This window comes from Pan paniscus, chromosome 18 (genome assembly GCF_029289425.2).
Source record: "Pan paniscus chromosome 18, NHGRI_mPanPan1-v2.0_pri, whole genome shotgun sequence".
NCBI lineage: Eukaryota > Metazoa > Chordata > Mammalia > Primates > Hominidae > Pan > Pan paniscus.
The window spans coordinates 85,215,880-85,233,300 of NC_073267.2; the positions used below are offsets into that span (position 1 = coordinate 85,215,880).

A 17,421-nucleotide genomic window follows, 5' to 3' on the forward strand; every position below is an offset into this window, starting at 1 on the left:
GAAGATCTTGATTCTTTCAAACACCCAGAGAAAGATAAGCAGGATGCTGACATACTGCACCTAGGCGAACTTTACCATCTCCCAGAATCCTGGCTGATAAGGACAGACAGTTAAAGAGTTGAGGACCACATGGTATAAGTCAAAGTAAACTAAGGTTTAGGCCAGACAGGATATGGCAAGAATATTTCAAATACTCTTAAGATGAAAGGAATAATAAAAGATTATTAAAAAATAAATATGGATGATTCTGACTTAGAAGAATGGCTCAGAAAGAAATATGAACAGGAAATGATCTTCCCCCCTGTATAAAGAGCAGACATAGTCATTTATGTGGAGATACCGTGCTGTAGCAATTTCCAATCAAAGGCTCCCACATGTGTTTCTGCTGGGGACAACTTTGGAATCTTTCCTTTTTGGAAGTTGAGTTACCACTGCCTCTGTAACAGAAAGGATATGATATGGTTTCCACAGGGTATTGGATGACAACATTAATCACAAATGGAGTTTCATGGCTCTGCCCACCAGCCAGATGAAGTTGGGGTCATTCAGGATGGTGGCAACTGCAATACAATCATTAACCATTAATCCATGATGGGGCAGCCTATTGGCAAAATATATTGAGGGCTATAAAAATATTATTTTTTTTTTGAGACGGAGTTTCGCTCTTGTTGCCCAGGCTGGAGTGCAATGGCGTGATCTTGGCTCACTGCAACCTCCGCCTCCCGGGTTCAAGCAATTGTCCTGCCTCAGCTTCCTAAGTTGCTGGGATTACAGGCAGGTGCCACCACGTCCAGCTAAATTTGTATTTTTAGTAGAGATGGGGTTTCTCCATGTTGGTCAGGCTGGTCTTGAACTCCCGACCTCAGGTGATCTGCTTGCCTCAGCCTCCCAAAGTGCTGGGATTATAGGCATGAGCCACCACGCTCGGCTATAAAAGTATTATTTTATTCCTGTGGGATATTCTGTACTTCAGAACTGAAAGAAATCATTCGAAAGCATTAAAAATTGCATGTACAAAGTAGATTAACAAATAATTTGTTAAGATACTTGTCAAAAAAGCATTTTATATGGTTTGGCTCTGTGACCCAAATCTCACCTTGAATTGTAACAATCCCCACGGATCAAGGGCAGGACCAGGTGGAGATAATTGAATCATGGGGGCAGTTTCCCCATGCCATTCTCATGATAGTGAGTTCTCACCAGATCTGATGGTTTTATCAGATCTGCTTACTTAGCTCTGCTCTCATTCTCTCTTCTGCCGCCCTGTGAAGAGGTGCCTTCTGCCATGATTGTGAGGCCTACCCAGCCATGCAGAACTCTAAGTCAGTTAAACCTCTTTTCTTTATAAATTACCCAGTCTGAGGTATGTCTTTACAGCTGTGTGAGAAAGGACTAATACAATATTTATATTAAAATACGTCAAAAACTTGGAAATGGTCATGTGATCATCTACAATTGCTGAATGGCTAACTGAAAGAATAACATGTTGCCGCTCTAAATAATATGTTTGTCTGGACAAAGTCGCGCATTCTTGTAATCCCAAGGATCTGGGAGGCCAAGGTGGGAGGGTCACTTGAGGCCAGGAGTTTGAGAACAGCTTGGCTAACATATTGAGACCCTCTCTCTACTAAAAAATAAAAAAAATTAGCTGGGCATGGTGGCACGTGCCTGTAGTCCTAGCGGCCCAGGAGGCTGAGGTGAGAGGATCATGGAACCCACAGGAGTTCAAGGTTACAATCAGCTATGATTACAGCACTGCACTCCAGCCTGAGCATCAGAGCAAGACCCTGTGTCTCTTCAAGAAAAAAAAAAATTAGAACTTTGTAGCAGTGTGGGGAAATACTTTTATTACATGGAAATACAAATAATTTGGATGCCAAAGTGTTTCAACACTATCATAATAGGTATATTTTAAAAATCCACATAAGAATAAAGAGTGAAAAAAGTAAAGAAAAACATCGATTTCTTGGGCTGTGCTTTTTAGTTTTGTTTTAGAATTCCCTTTACTATTATAAAAATGCTGCTAATGTATGACATAAAATCAGAAAGCAATACTGGATTTGCAGTCGTTCCCCCTTGTGAAATGTTTGTGTATAGTCTCCATGATGTCTGGTTGCCAAGTAACACTCTAGATGCCTTCACAGACAACCTCAGCCACAGACCAGCCAAACATGCCGAGTCAACACATGCCATGGCCTAGAGCTCTGTAAGGAATGAGCACACTGTGCCTTCTGGCAGGAAACAGGGGCACTCCTGTTCTCCTGCTCGACTGCTAATGTGGGGAGAGTCACACACGTTCTCTGTTTTTCTCTGAAAAGCATGAACAGCAATTTGTCTTTGGCATCTGTTATAGGTGTGGTATGGGGAACAACTCAATTAGGCTTATAGTTTTTAAAGGAGAAACCCACCAAGCCAGTGGTGGGATAATGACGGCATTTAACCATCACTAACCTGCTGGACCACGGGATGCTGGAGGGGTGGGGGCGGTCCCAGGTCTGAAGATCAGGACGAAAAGGACAAATCCTGGGCAGCACATTTGCTCCCATGGTTGAGCATTCACGGGTTTTGACATTTTCATCACAAGGGTTCCAGTTCTGCTTGTCTCTGTTGCCCCCACTAACCTTGAAAGTCCTGAGCAGTGGCTGAATGGGCTCTACCTGTGACTCACCGTTCCTCTCCTGGTAGGCAGCAACAATATGGGTGAGGTCGTAGTCACAGGCAAAGGGGCTGGTCCCGTTGGTCACAGATACTTGGGACATGGGAGGAGGTGATGTGGGTACCTGGGAGACTCCTCCTCTTTTCCTTCTACCCTTCTGCCCACCCAGGCTGGTCCCACAGAGCACCCTCTTGTTCTTGGTGGCCTACTGCAGTATCAATAATCTTCTCTTCAAAGATGAATAAACTCTCTTGCAACAATTTAAGTTCATTTACCCTGTCCTTCCTTCTGTGGGGATGAAAATAAGTGGTCAGTGTCCATGTTTCATAGATTTTAAAGCTATTTATAAAACCTCTCTCAGCTGGATGTCATGGCTCATGCCTGTAATCCCAGCAATCTGGGAGGCTGAGGCAGGAGGACTGCTTGAGAGGACAGAAGTTCAAGACCAGCCTGGGCAATATAAAGATCCCATCTCTACCCAAAAAAAAAAAAAAAAAAAAAAAAAAAAAATCCCAATAAACTAGGCATTGTGGTGCCTCCAGTCCTAGCTTCCAGGGAGGATGAGGTGGGTGAACTGCTTGTACCCAGGAGTATGAGGCACAATGAGTCATAGGTAGGCCACTGCACTCCAGCCTGGGCCACAGAGTGAGAGTCTAGTTTTTTTATTAAAAAGGGGGTGCGGGGGCAGGCACGGTGGCTCACACCTGTAATCCCAGCATGTTGGGAGGCCAAGGTGAGTGGATCACTTGGGTCCAGGAGTTTGACACCACCCTGAGAAACATGGCAAACCCCGTCTCTACAAAAAATGTAAAAATTAGCCAGGCGTGGTAGCATGCACCTGTAGTCCCAGCTAGCTACTCAGAAGGCTGAGGTAGGAGGATCATCTGAGCCTGGGGAGGTCAAGGCTGCAGTGAGCCATGATTGCGCCACTGCACTCCAGCCTGGGTGACAAAGTGAAACTCTGTCACAAAAAATAAATAAAATAATAAATGAAATTGTTTTAAAAAAGGTTAGGTGCAGTGGCTCATGTCTGTATTCCCAGTATCCTTGGAGGCTGAGGTGGGAGGATGCCTTATAACTGATAATTTCCCTTTTTCATTTTCCAAAGTACAGCAGCGCAACTTCTATGGTCCCCACAGTGATAAAATAAAGGTGAGGAATGAGTGATTAGATGCATGAGTTCTGGACACAGAAAGTTCCTGGCTCTGTTATACTTTCAAGATTTGAGCCTTTGGGAAAATTAATCACTGTAAGCCCCAGTTTTGTCTTCTCCAAAATGAGTTCATTCTTCAAACAAGCTTCTCTGTGAGCTTACCAAGTGATAGGCAGTGTGCTAGGCATGGACATGATAGTGTATGAGATGCCACTGCTGTCAAGGCTGAGGGAGACAACAAATAAACACACAAACACATATCCTGAGTAGGCCAGGCGGCAGGAGGGAGAGTCTGGCTGAGAGATGGTGAAGGGAGGGACTGCTACTGTAGAAGCAGGTCAGGGAAGGATGGTGCTTGGCGATATCTGAACAGGGACCTGAATGGCATGGTCAGATAAGCCACATGGATGCCTGGCAGAGGAAATGGCAAGAGCAAAAGCCCTGAGGTGGCAGCTGCTTCTTGGGTTCAAGGAACAGCAAAAAGGCCAGGGGGGCTGCAAAGTAGCAAGGGGGACAGCAATGGGACCACTGGCTGGAGTGCTGGGAAAGGACAGTGCAGGCAGCTCAGAGGTTGCTGTGATGATTAAAGGAGATGATACACATAAACCCCTGCACTCAAGGCTGGCATATGTTATGGGTTCAGTAAACTGTCTACTAGTGTTTCTGAAATACTTTACATGAACATTTTACATGATCTCTTGGAAACACATACTCCAAGTATGTGTATGGAAGAGAGAATGTATGTGCGTGTGTGTGCGCGTGCACATGTGTACCTAAAAGCAATAAACAATTTAGTTATTCAACAAACACAGATTTTTTCTCTCTCTCCCTCTAGGTGTAAATACAGGTGTATCTTCATAGTCTGAAAAGACTTCATGGCAGGAATTCCTCAGAAGGTCCCTTGAAAGCCACCCACAGAGAAATATTTCTACTTTTTATTCCCCTCTTCAAAGAACTCGACGAACAGTAACACACAGAAACAAAGGAGCTGGACAATGAGAAGCGCCCTTACATTGTGTTGGGCATCTAGGCCACCACAGCTCAGCGGCTGCTTCTGCTGCAGCCTCAGGTCTCCGTTCAAATGTAACTGGGATCCCGGGACAGGAAAGGAGGACTGGAGAAACGCCATGCTCTGCATCACGAGGGTCGCCATCCTCTGAAATCATTAGAAGGACCAACAATACCAACCACCATCAGATCTGAAGGGCTCTGGGTGCTAAGAGTCACCTGTCGTGGCTGAAACCTAAGAGGCCCTCACATACCTAGCGTAGCCATGCAGGAAACACTGCCTAGAACGTTCTGAGCTATTAATAGCCCATGTCAGTTAATATGACTAGTGAAAACCATTCCATTGGCCTAAGTTAAATCCCAAACTACCTGGGGAAGAGGGCCTGCTAGAGTGCGGGTCTTCTGGAAGTCAGGAGAAGGACTCTGGTCTACTCAAAAGACACAAGGGAGAGGACAGCCTCCCAGCGGACTGACTCACGTGTAATCGATAGGAGAAAGTCAGGATGAGCTGCACACCGAGAACGTGCTCCGTGGACTGCAGGGGAAGCTCCAGCTTAAAATGTAACATGTCCGTCTTCCCATCCTGGTTCCTGTCTTCTTCTCTAGTCTAGGAAACCCAAACAGGCCCAGCAGCCCTGGTCACTAATGAGTCTGGGAGGAATCCACATCACTTCTGTACATACACAATGACCCACTGTCCTTCTGTACACAAAAGAAAGAGGCATTATCTCCCCCACTAAAAGAAAGAGAAAAATAGACAGGTGTAAGTGCATTAATACTGGGGAAAGAGGCACAAAGTGCATGGCCCCTGAACTTCATATCTGAGTCTTTCAAATGTTCACTGGACAAAATAAATGGGAATTTGAAGTGGCGATAACAAGACAAGAAACATGTGAATAGCATTTGTCTCATTTGATCTTTTTTTTTTTTAATTAAAAAACATTTTTTTTTTTTTAAAGAGGTTCTCCCTATGTTGCCTAGGCTGGTCTTGAACTCCTGTGGTTAAGGGATCCTCCTGCCTTGGCCTCCCAAAGTGCTAAGATTACAGGGGTGAGCCACCATGCCCAGTCAGATCATATCTTGTTTGTTTTGTACTGGTGTTTTTTTTCTTTTGCATAAACATGCCTGGATTTGTATGGAAAATTTAAATAGTGTATCAGAATTGTCTTCTATGCCTCTAGAAGCAACTTTTTAAAATAGAAAAACACCTAATCCTAATCATTATGCATTCCCCCAACAAACTCAACAGAAAATCACCAAGCTCTATTTACACATTCTGAAACCACAAGTGTCTTTGCTTCAGATTCTTGATGTTGGATCTCATCTCATCATTCGTGTGAGGACCTGAAAGCCTTGTGCATCTTTTAGTAGCAATCAATGAAATGGAAAAGAAAGCTATGTCAAATCAGCAAAGCATTAAACCACATCTGTAAGATAAATTATGGGCATGAAAGTAAGGAAAAGAAACAGAGATCTGTGGAGGAAAAAAAGACAAATTATAGCTCATGAAGCATATGTAGGCAGTAAAAAAAAATTGGTATCCACTCCCACCATCCAGTCTGACCTCACAGTGATCCTAAAATGATCAGCAGAAAAAGACGGTTACTGAAAAGTGATCACTGCTGACATGGTCCCTCTGCACAACTCTGGATCTTTTTGCTACAAGTGATCCTTTCCCACCGTAGGTTCCCAGAAGGATTCTACTATGGTGTAGCAGCATTCCAATCTGGATCCCCCATCTACTGATTCATTTTGATTCCCACCATTAATATTATGTGAGGAAAATAATTTTTGTACTTTTTTGGGCTAATAAAGTCATTTGAGATGAAGAAATCTCAGTTTTCAGAAACTTTCAATTATTTATTTCCTTTAGACAATAATGTCCTTATTGTAGGTCTTGTTTTAGAGAAACCTCCCTCCCTTTTCTCTTGGATACTTCCTCTCTGCCCTGTTTCATCAGCTTCGGGGAGGGATATCTGCTACCCGGGCTGACGATCAAGTTACTGAGGCAATGATGGATTAGTCATTATGGGTAGGATGAAAAGAGCCTGCCTTGTCTTCCTGTGGATTTTCTTCAATTGGGATCTGGGCAGACAATGTTGTGTAACTCTCTGTGACGGATCCACGCCTTCCGGATCTTTAGGGTTGGACAGGAAGTAAAGATCACATTTCTCAACTTGCAACAGAGGACAGTGGCCAGGAGACAACTGCCAGACTCCAATACACTGTGGGGCGTGGGGAGAAACTCATTTCATTTGATCTTTACAATAAATGTTAAGCCCCAGGTAGGCAGAACAAGTATTTTCCCATTACATAGATGAGAAAATCATGGGTGAGGGAGGTTAGGGCATTTATCAGAGGTACAGCAAGTAATGGTGAAGACAGAATTTCAGATCAGGTCTTTGACTTCAAATGTGGTATCCTTTCCAGGACTAAAATATCCAAACTCACTTACTTATTTATTTATTTTTGAGACGGAGTCTCACTCTGTTGCCCAGGCTGGAGTGCGGTGGCACGGTCTCAGCTCACTGCAACCTCCGCCTCCTGGGTTCAAGCACTTCTCCTGCCTCAGTCTCCTGAGTAGCTGGGATTACAGGCACCTGCCACTTCGCCCAGCTAATTTTTTTGTATATTTAGTAGAGATGGGGTTTCACCATGTTGGCCAGGCTGGTCTCGAACTCCTGACCTCGTGATCCGCCCGCCTTGGCCTCCCAAAGTGCTGGGATTACAGGTGTGAGCCACGACACCCGGCCAGATTTATTTAAAAATTCAAAAAGAAGACAGTGGGTTGGAGAAGTCTTTTTGCAAAACGGCAGCACCAGGCATCAAAGTCTGTATACTCGCCTGTGTGCATAATTCCGCTCCACGCTGAGAGAGGGCCGAGATGTGGTTCAGCACCATCAATAGTGTCTACTTGTTAAATTCACTCATTAATCTGCTATGAACTTTTTGAGGCCCTACAGGCACTATTTCAGATGATGAGAATATAATCTAAACAAAACAGACAAAGTCTCCATCCTAATGGAGCTTATGTTCCCAACCAAGAAGAGAGAAAATAGATTCATAAATATGCAACAATATCAAATAGTGATGAGTGCCACAGAGAAAAACAAGGCAGGCTAAAATGAAAGAATAATGAAGGTAGAATTTAACAGAAAGTTTTACAGAAAATATTCAGGATGACCTGACTTGTTGGAGACCTGAAGGAAGCGAGGTGATGAGGTGATGGGGTGCAGCAATGTCTCAGGGAAGAAAGATCTAGATTCACCAAGTGCATGTGCTCTAGGTGCCCATGGGGCCAGCAGAGCTGGCAGAATGGGTGAGAGGGAGAGCAGGACGGAGACAGGGGACAGAGAAGTGAAGACACAAAGGGTGTGTCTCCCAAAAACAACCTGTCACTAAGCTAGACTCTCACCCCTATGGGCTAGCAAGGTTTGGCTCTGTTATCACTTGGACCTCTGAAGAAATCAATTAGTTAATTCCATTTAGTTGAAAGTAAGCCTAATGTATGTGCAACAGCTACAAAGGCAGGCATTCAAAGGCTACTAATTCCTCAACACAAACTCCAGGTCACTATCTAACCTCCCACTGGTGCCTGGCCAAGAGAATTCACAAAGGACACAACCACTTCACACCTATGAGGTATATGCAGGATTTGAAACAATTATTATATCTATTGATTGTCCCATGTGATCCCTCCATATATCCCAGGAGAGAGTTGGCTACTCTCATGCCCAGGATATGGATAGATAAATTGAGGCTGAACAAATGAACTACTGCCCTTCCTCCACCAATGAAAAAAGCTACCTTTAGTCAATAGTGTCAATCAGAAATTGAGGGCAGGATTCTTGGTCCTCAGGGTTTCAGCCCCCACCTCTTCCACAACAAACCCATATCCTCTTGCAGCTTCTTTTCCAGCTGCCATTAGGCCAGGAGCTATTCCTGCCTTTCGCTGCCCAGAGACGCACCCTCCCTGGCTGGCAGCAGCTCCAGAGGGGGCAGTGCCTGTGTCTGGATACTGCTCCTCCCTAACAAATGTGCACCTGCCAGAGCTCTGGCACCCACACAAATCCCTCCTGCCTGGGCAGCTACTGTGGCCCCTGGATCAGTCAAGAGTGGCCTGGCCTCCCAGCTGAGGCCCCCTGTCCACCACCCACCGCCAGCTCATCCCCAAGCCCCCACACAGCACCATGCTTCCCTTCCAAAGCAGAAAGACCATCTTCTATCCCAGGTCCTCACCTGCCACTCCCAAATCAATCTGACCCTCTGACCACCCCAACACCTAGTCTGCACAAAGTTCCATGATGGCATCAGGAATTCACTGGTCCAAGTGAACAAATGAGATGCAAACCTGCCTCCAAGAACTCAGATTAAGACCAGTATGGTGGCTCACACCTGTAATCCCAGCACTCTGGGAGGCCGAGGCAGGTGGATCACCTGAGGTCAGGAGTTTGAGACCAGCCTGGCCAATATGGTGAAGCCCCATCTCTACTATTAATAATAATAATAAAAATTAGCTAGGTGTGGTGGTGCATGGCTGTAATCCCAGTTACTCGGGAGGCTGAGGCAGGAGAATTACTGGAACCTGGGAGGCAGAGGTTGCAGTGAGCTGAGATTGTGCCACTGCACTGGAACGTGGGTGACAGACTGAGACTCTGTTCCCCACCAAAAAAAAGCCAACAACAAAAATTAGCTGGGCACAGTGGCACACTCCTGTAATCCCAGCCACTTGGGAGGCTGAGGAAGGAGAATTGGTTGAATCCGGGAGGCGGAGGTTGCAGTAAGCCAAGATCACACCACCACTGCCCTCCAGCCTGGGCTGACAGAGCCAGACTCCGTCTCAAAAAACAAAGAACTCAGATTAGTCACCACTGGCTGCTGTCTGCCCCCACCGACGTGAGACCACACCCCGGACTCCTGCTGTGGAAGGCTTCTGCTGAAGCTGTGATAAGCACTGCTTTTTGCAGTAATTCAAGGCACTGCTGGAGCCTAGCTTCTTACTGACTGTCCCATAACCATCAGGGCAGTGACCTAGGAGGCAGCGCCCTGATCTGCCAGAAACACATGAAGCTGGAAACTTCCAGAAAAGTGGGTCTGGACACAGGTGTGCCAACCAACTACTAAGGGCTGAACTGTGTGCACCACAGATTCCCAAGTTAAATATGATAGGGCTGTGGCCTTACAAGAGGAAGAGATTTCAATCTCCTGATCTCTCTCTCTCTGCTATGTGAAGACATAGAAGACACCCAACTCCCAGTCAGAACCCAACCATGCTGGCACCCTTATCTCAGACTTCCAGCCTCCAGAACTGAGGAAACTGTGTGTGTGTGTGTGTGTGTGTGTGTGTGCGTGTGTGTGTGTGTTTTAGAGACATGGTCCCTCTCCGTTGCCCAGGCTGGAATGCAGTGTTCGATCATAGCTCACTGCACCCTTGAACTCCTGGCCTCAAGCAATCCTCCCACCTTGGCCTCCCAAAGTGCTGGCATTACAGGTGTGAGCCACAAGGCCAGCCAATGTCTGTTTTTTTTTTCTTTTTTTTTGAGACAGAGTTTCGCTCTTGTTGCCCACGCTGTAGTGCAGTGGCGCCATCTCGGCTCACTGCAACCTCCGCCTCCCGGGTTCAAGCGATTCTCCTGTCTCAGCCTCCTGAGTAGCTGGGATTACAGGCATGTGCCACCACGGCCGGCTAATTTTTTGTATTTTTAGTAGAGACGGAGTTTCACCATGTTGGCCAGGCTGGTCTCGAACTCCTGACCTCAGGTGATCTGCCCGCCTCAGCCTCCCAAAGTGCTGGGATTACAGGCGTGAGCCACTGTGCCCAGTCCATGGCTGGTCTCCAGCTACTGGCCATGTGTGGGAACATGTACCTGAGGTCTTGGCTTCTCTGTAGTCCTAGCCACTGGGGAGGCTGAGGCAGGAGGACTGTGTGAGCCCAGAAGTTCAAGGTTACAGTGAGCTATGATCACATCATTGCGTGACAAGACATGAAATCACTATACAACAGAGCGAGACCCCATGTCTTTAAAAAATAAAAAACAAAAACAAAAACAAAAAGCGGCTGGGAGTGGTGGCTCACGCCTATAATCCTAGCACTTTGGGAGGCCGAGGTGGGAGGATCATGTGAGCTCAGGAGTTCAAGACCAGACTGGGCCACATAGGGAGAACCTGTCTCTACAAAAAATAAAAAATAAAAAACTAGCTGGGCACGGTGGCTCACACCTGTGGTCCCAGATACTCAGGAGGCTGAGGTGTGAGAATCACTTGCGCCCAGGAGGTGGAGGCTACAGTGAGCCATGATAGCACCACTGTACTCCAGGCTGGGCAACAGAGTAAGACCTTGTCTCAAATGAATAAAAAAATAAAAGAATATAAGGGGAAACGAGACTAAGCACTGGTAGAATGGGCCCCAAAAGGTGTTCAAATTCTCATACCCAAAACCTGTAAATAGGTTACAAGGCAAAAGGTGCTGAAGAAATGGTTTGCTGGACTATTTAACAAAATGAAGAAAATAATTTTAAAAAACCTGTGATTAAATTAAGGATATTTAATCAGCTGTGATTAAAGATCTTGCAGTAGGGGGTTACTGCAAATTTTCAAGATGGGTCTAAAGTAATCACAAGTTTGTGAGGAGACAGGAGGTTGAGTCAGAAAGATTTGAAGATGTTACACTGCTGGATTTGGAGAAGAGGAGGGAACCATGGGCCTAGGAATGCAAGTGGCCTCTAGAAGCTGGTAAAGTCAAGGAAAGAAATTCTTCCTAGAGCCTCTAGAAGGAACATAGTCCCGTTGAACCTTGGTTTTAGCCCAGAGACATCCAATTTGGACTTTTGACCACCAGAAGTAAGAACTATAAGATGATAAAATCAATATGGTTTTAAGTAGCTCAATTTGGGGAACTGATTACAGTAACAATAGCAAACTTATACAAACATTAAGAATTTATTCATTCATCCATGAATATTTATTTATTTATTTATGAGTCTCACTCTGTCACCCAGGCTGGAGTGCAGTGGCACGATCTCAGCTCACTGCAACCTCCACCTCCTGGGTGCAAGAGATTCTCGTGTCTTAGCCTCCTGAGTAGCTGGGATTACAGGCACAAGCCACTACGCCAAGCTAATTTTTTTGCATTTTTAGTAGCGATGGGGTTTTGCCATGTTGGCCAGGCTGGTCTCGAACTCCTGACCTCAGGTGATCCGCCCACCTAAGCCTCCCAAAGTGCTGGCATTACAGGCGTGAGCCACTGTGCCCAGTCCATCTGTGAATATTTACAGAGTTCGTTCTATATGCTGGCAACATTGGTGAAAAAAAGTCTAAGATGCCTACTCTCAAAGAGCCTATTTCTTTAAGGATGTATTTTCAGAGAGATATTGCAGTGAAAGAGAACAGACATAGAGAACATAAACACAAGCGGTCTGTAATGGCTGGCTCCCTAGCCTCTAACCTCCACAGCAGAGTCACCTAACTCCCAGCCAAGGCCTCAAGACCACCCTGGCCCCAAATGGCAGCAATGGAAAGAAACTGAGCCAAGTGGGCAGCATGAGGCTCAGCAGTCAGCCCTCCTTCCAGCTGGCCCCACTCTCATCTTGTGTTCCAGTGAATGACTGGGTCAACACAGCCAGTTCCTCTGAAGCTGGGGTTCTAAGCAGACCACGAGTCCTCCTGGGGATTAAGAGTCTTATGTGGTCCTTCAACTCCATGCTGAGCTGCCTTGATACTAACCATTGCCCAACAGCCTGCAGCTCTACCCATTGTCCAATGGGAGACTCCTCTGTTGCCAAACCCCACCTCCCTGCCTGGAGGTCCAACTGTCCCCTCCACTCCTCTCTAACAAGAGGACATGCCCACTGAACTACCAACTGTAGTCAACCACCTCTCTCGGATACTGCCTGCCTGCTCCTTCCTGGTTCTTGGGTGTGCCCCTGGCCTGCCTTACCTCAGTGGTCTCTGGGTCCTAGCCTGAGCAGACTTTGTCCTGATCAGGCTTTCCATCTATTCTCCACGCAAAGCCAGTAAGTCAATGCCACTGGGTACGGGATTTCTTCTCGGGATGATGCAAATATTCTCAAATTGATTGTGGCAATAGTTATACAACTCTCTGAACACACTAAAAACCACTGGACTGTGTACTTTAAAAAAAGTCAGGATTGGCCGGGCATGGTGGCCCACACCTGTAATCCCAGCACTTTGGGAGGCCAAGGTGGGTGGATCATGAGGTCAGGAGTTCAAGACCAGCCTGGCCAAGATGGTGAAACCCTGTCTCTACTAATAATACAAAAATTACCAGGGTGTGGTGGTACATGCCTATAATCCCAGCTACTTGGGAGGCTGAGGCAGAGAATTGCTGGAACCCAGGAGGCGGAGGCTGCAGTGAGCTGAGATCCTGCCACTGCACTCCGGCCTGGACGACAGAGTGAGACTCCGTCTCAAAAAAAAAAAAAAAAAAAAAAAAGCCGGGCGCGGTGGCTCACACCTGTAATCCCAGGACTTTGGGAGGCCGAGGCGGGCGGATCATGAGGTCAGGAGATTGAGACCATCCTGGCTAACACCGTGAAACCCATCTCTAATAAAAATACAAAAAATTAGCCGGGCGTGGTAGCGGGCGCCTGTAGTCCCAGCTACTCAGGAGACTGAGGCAGGAGAATGGTGTGAACCCGGGAGGCGGAGCTTGCAGTGAGCCGAGATCGCACCACTGCACTCCAGCCTGGGCAACAGAGTAAGACTCCATCTCAAAAAAAAATAAATAAATAAAAATAAAAGTCAGAATCATCCCATCTCTGCTCAAAACCCCCCAGTAGAGCCCTCCAGGATCTGCCCTCCCCTCCTCCTCTCCCCCTTGCCCACATAGTCCCTCCCCAGGCACCCTGGCCCCCTCAATGTTTCTTCCGTAAGCTCCTGTTTCAGGGCCTCTGAATCGGCTGCTCCCTGGAATGGAACACTTGCTCTTACCCCAAGAGCTATTGGCTCATTCCTCACTTCCTTCGGATTTTGACTCCAATATCATCACCATCGAGGGTCTCCCCATCACCCAACGGCAAATGGCACTCCACCCCAGCCACACAGGCCCTGCCACTTTCTGCCCTCACCCTGACACTCACGACCAGCTGTTCCAGCCCACAGGTTGGTTGTTTTCTCCCTCCCTCCTTTGGAATTAAAGCTCCATGTGGGAAAGGGCTTTGTTTTGTTCACCATGGCATCTTGACCTGGTACCTAGAGAAAAAAAAGGGGGGCACACGATTGACACTCAGTAAATGTTTATTGAGTGAATAAATGAGTGGTCCAAATCTGACCCAGTCTTGATACCAGCAACGACACAAGAAAAATATTATTGGGTTGTACTTTAATTATCACAAGACCCGCTAGGACTTTAGTTTAGTGAAATCTGTATTATCACACAATAAAATCAATCCTGATACCAGAAAAAGATCTGCCTTCCTTGACATTCAGATTCATTAAAAATGACAAAAGAAATCTAAACAACTGGAATAAGGAGGGTTGGGCAGATATTGCGGGTAAAAAAAAATCAATCCAAAGCTTCCTGGTAGAAAGGAATATTTCAGAGCAATGATTTTGCAATAACAAGTTGGCATAAACTGCAAATAACCTTTTCTGTGGGGCCAAAATATTAACTATGCTTCAGGAAAGCAGGCTTCGGTGCCTCAAACAAGATCAGACCTCATGTACCTAATACAGCCATCATTCCAGCTAAAGACGGGATGCAGGTTGATATGGTCTGGCTCTGTGTCCGCACACAAATCTCATATTGAATTATACTCCCATAATTCCCATGCGTTGTGCAAGGGACCTGGTGGGAGATAATTGAATCATGGTGGCGGTTCCTCCCCCATACTGCTCTCGTGGTAGTATGTCTCAAGAGATCTGATGGTTTTATCAGGGGTTTCTGATTTTGCATTTTCCTCATTCTCTCTTCGCCTGCTGCCATCCACGGAAGACAGGACTTGCTCCTCCTTGCCTTCCGCGATGATTGTGAGGCTTCCCCAGCCGCACGGAACTGTAAGTCCAATTAAACCTCTTTCTTTTGTAAGTTGCCCAGTCTTAGGGATGTCTTTACCAGCAGCATGAAAATGGACTAATACACAGGTTATGTATTTACCACCAAATTCTCATCTATTTGGGGTCAAGGGCCACGCCTCCTATCTGCTTATACCTCCAGGTCAGAGCCTGCACTTGGCCAAATGTATACACATTGAATGAATGATCCGTGGTATCCAACACCTTGAAGTTATATATCCATAAAAGTAATCTTAAACTTAAGTACACAATGCAGTTTAAAATTTTCAGAACAATTTCTGAGATCAAAACAATTCTCATGCATACAGATCCTCTACTTTGGTACATTAAAACTATCATCCTAAATCCACTTATCTCAATCTTTTCTTAATGAAATAAAAGGGAACTAAAAGCCAGAAGAGTCAACAGAATATTCAGTTCCAAAGTATCACCCCATATAGGACTGTTAATTAAGAGAGGGTTCAGGTACCCTTACAATGGAGAGAGCTGACAGACACCATCTTCACGAAAGGATCAAACTTGTCAACAAAGGTATAAACTGACATCTCTTAAGGTGATCCACTGACAAGTGTACATCACCTATGAAGGTGGCATTCTGAACAAAAAATCTGAATCTAGTAATGAAGAAAATCAGAGGAAGCTAGATTGTAAACATTCTAATGAAACAACTGGCATAGGCCAGGCGTGGTGGCTCAAGCCTGTAATCCCAACACTTTGAAAGGCCGAGGTGGGTGGGTCACTTGAGATCAGGAGTTCCAGACCAGCCTAGCCAACATGGTGAAACCCTGTCTCTACTAAAAAAAAAAAAAAAAAAAAAAAAAAAAAAATTAGCTGGGCATGGTGTGCATGCCTGTAATCCCAGCTACTCGGGAGGCTGAGGCAGAATGGCGTGAACCCAGGAGGTGGAGCTTGCAGTGAGCCGAGATCGAGCTACTGCACTCCAGCCTGGGAGACAGAGCGAGACTCCGCCTCAAAAAAAAAAAAAAAAAGGCTGGGCGGGCAGGCTCACACCTGTAATCCCAACACTTTGGGAAGCCGAGGCAGGCAGATCACCTGAGGTTGGGAGTTCACGACCAACGTGACCAACATGGAGAAACCCCGTCTCTACTAAAAATACAAAATTAGCCAGGCGTGGTGGTGCATGCCTGTAATCCCAGGTACTCGGGAGCCTGTGGCAGGAGAATCGCTTGAATCTAGGAGGGGGAGGTTGCAGTGAGCCGAGATCGCGCCATTGTACTCCAGCCTGGGCAACAAGAGCTAAACTCCGTCTCAAAAATAAATAAATAAGGAAACAAAAACAGATTAATCTGGTCCCAGTAGTGTCTCCAGATTGCACGAACATTTCATTTTTCACACAGGGTCACCAGAATACCATCAATTTTTTGATATCACTGTCAAAAGTGATCCTAGCACCTTCTGAAATAACGTGAGCTGCCAGATTCTCATTTCAGGCATGACCACAAGCGAACATCTGCATCTGACCCCAACCTGCCTGATGACCTTACCCGCTACTTCACAATCCCGTCCAGGAAAATCCCTGGGCACATAACACTGCAAGTCCCAGGTGTCCGCTGAACGGCGCCTGGCAGTCGCTGCCCAGGGGATGAGAAATCACAGGTGCCTTGTTTGGAACTAGAGTCTGGAATCTCGTCCTCCTTCCCTCTGCTCTGGTCCCTCATTGTTTATGAAGACCTCAGTTCCCTCTGCTGGGAGCCCCACCTCCCCTTTCAGGGCCACGGGCCCCAGTCTTCTTGCCTTTCAAGGACCACACAAATAACTGTGCCCCCCCTCAAAGCCTTTCTCCTCCTTCCCAGGTGAAGTCCTCTCTCCTCCCTCCAGCTTTCCAGGCACGGAGCGCTCTTCCTGGCATTAGAATTCTGAGCAACCCTCCTAGCAGGCCCAGCTCAAGCCGCAGCGGGGAGAAAGAGTTCAAAGGAAGCTGTGCCAAAGATCTCGAAGGCTTAGTGGGAGACCCAGCAACAGGTGGCACCAGGTCTGGGAAAGAGATTCCTAGAAAGCGGAGCGGGTCTCGGAGGGGGTGGATTTGGCCCGAGGTGCCCGCGATCAGCGAACGAGCGCCCGCACGGAGGAGCCGGGCTGCAGCTCCCGGGCAAGGGGAGCGCGAGCTCTGACTCCTCAGCCGGGCCGGGCCAGGCCGCTCCGAGGCCCCTCGAAGGAGGCCGGGCGCCGTGGGGCAACCCAGGCAGGGCGCGGACCACCGCCTCCCGGGCTCGTGGGGTGCAGCTCTGAACCTGAGGCGCTCGGAAGCTCAAGGCCAAGACCCGCTCGGGTGGCGGCCGAGCGCCCTCCAGCCCCGGGTCCACCTGCGGCCGCTCCCTGCACCTCACGCCCAGCGGGACTCCGGGGACCTGCCTCAGGGACCGGCGAGGAAGTGACGGGTAAAGGGGTCCGGGAGAGCAAAGGGACCCCCCTCCGGGAGGACAGCGCCCACCCAGCAGGTCAGCGGCACACCGGGGACGCCGCCCGGACTCGGGGCGCCCATAACCCGGCCCACCCGCCGCTGCCGTCGCTTCCCTAGCGCTCCATCCGGTCGCCATTCACCACTGAGTTG

The 17,421-nt window shown here is 47.2% G+C and overlaps 1 protein-coding gene across 1 annotated transcript in view; it reads right to left on the bottom strand.

The window, feature by feature from the left end:
* CHST5 (carbohydrate sulfotransferase 5) overlaps nt 1–17,421 on the bottom strand; it is a 65,883-nt gene that overhangs the window by 25,762 nt on the left and 22,700 nt on the right. The window contains exons 5-9 of the mRNA XM_063597775.1: nt 16,355–16,441; nt 13,904–14,027; nt 5,296–5,424; nt 4,822–4,965; nt 341–437 (exon numbers count right to left, since the gene is read on the bottom strand). The gene's annotated coding sequence lies outside the window, so the exon portion shown is untranslated. The remainder of the gene's footprint in view (nt 1–340; nt 438–4,821; nt 4,966–5,295; nt 5,425–13,903; nt 14,028–16,354; nt 16,442–17,421) is intronic.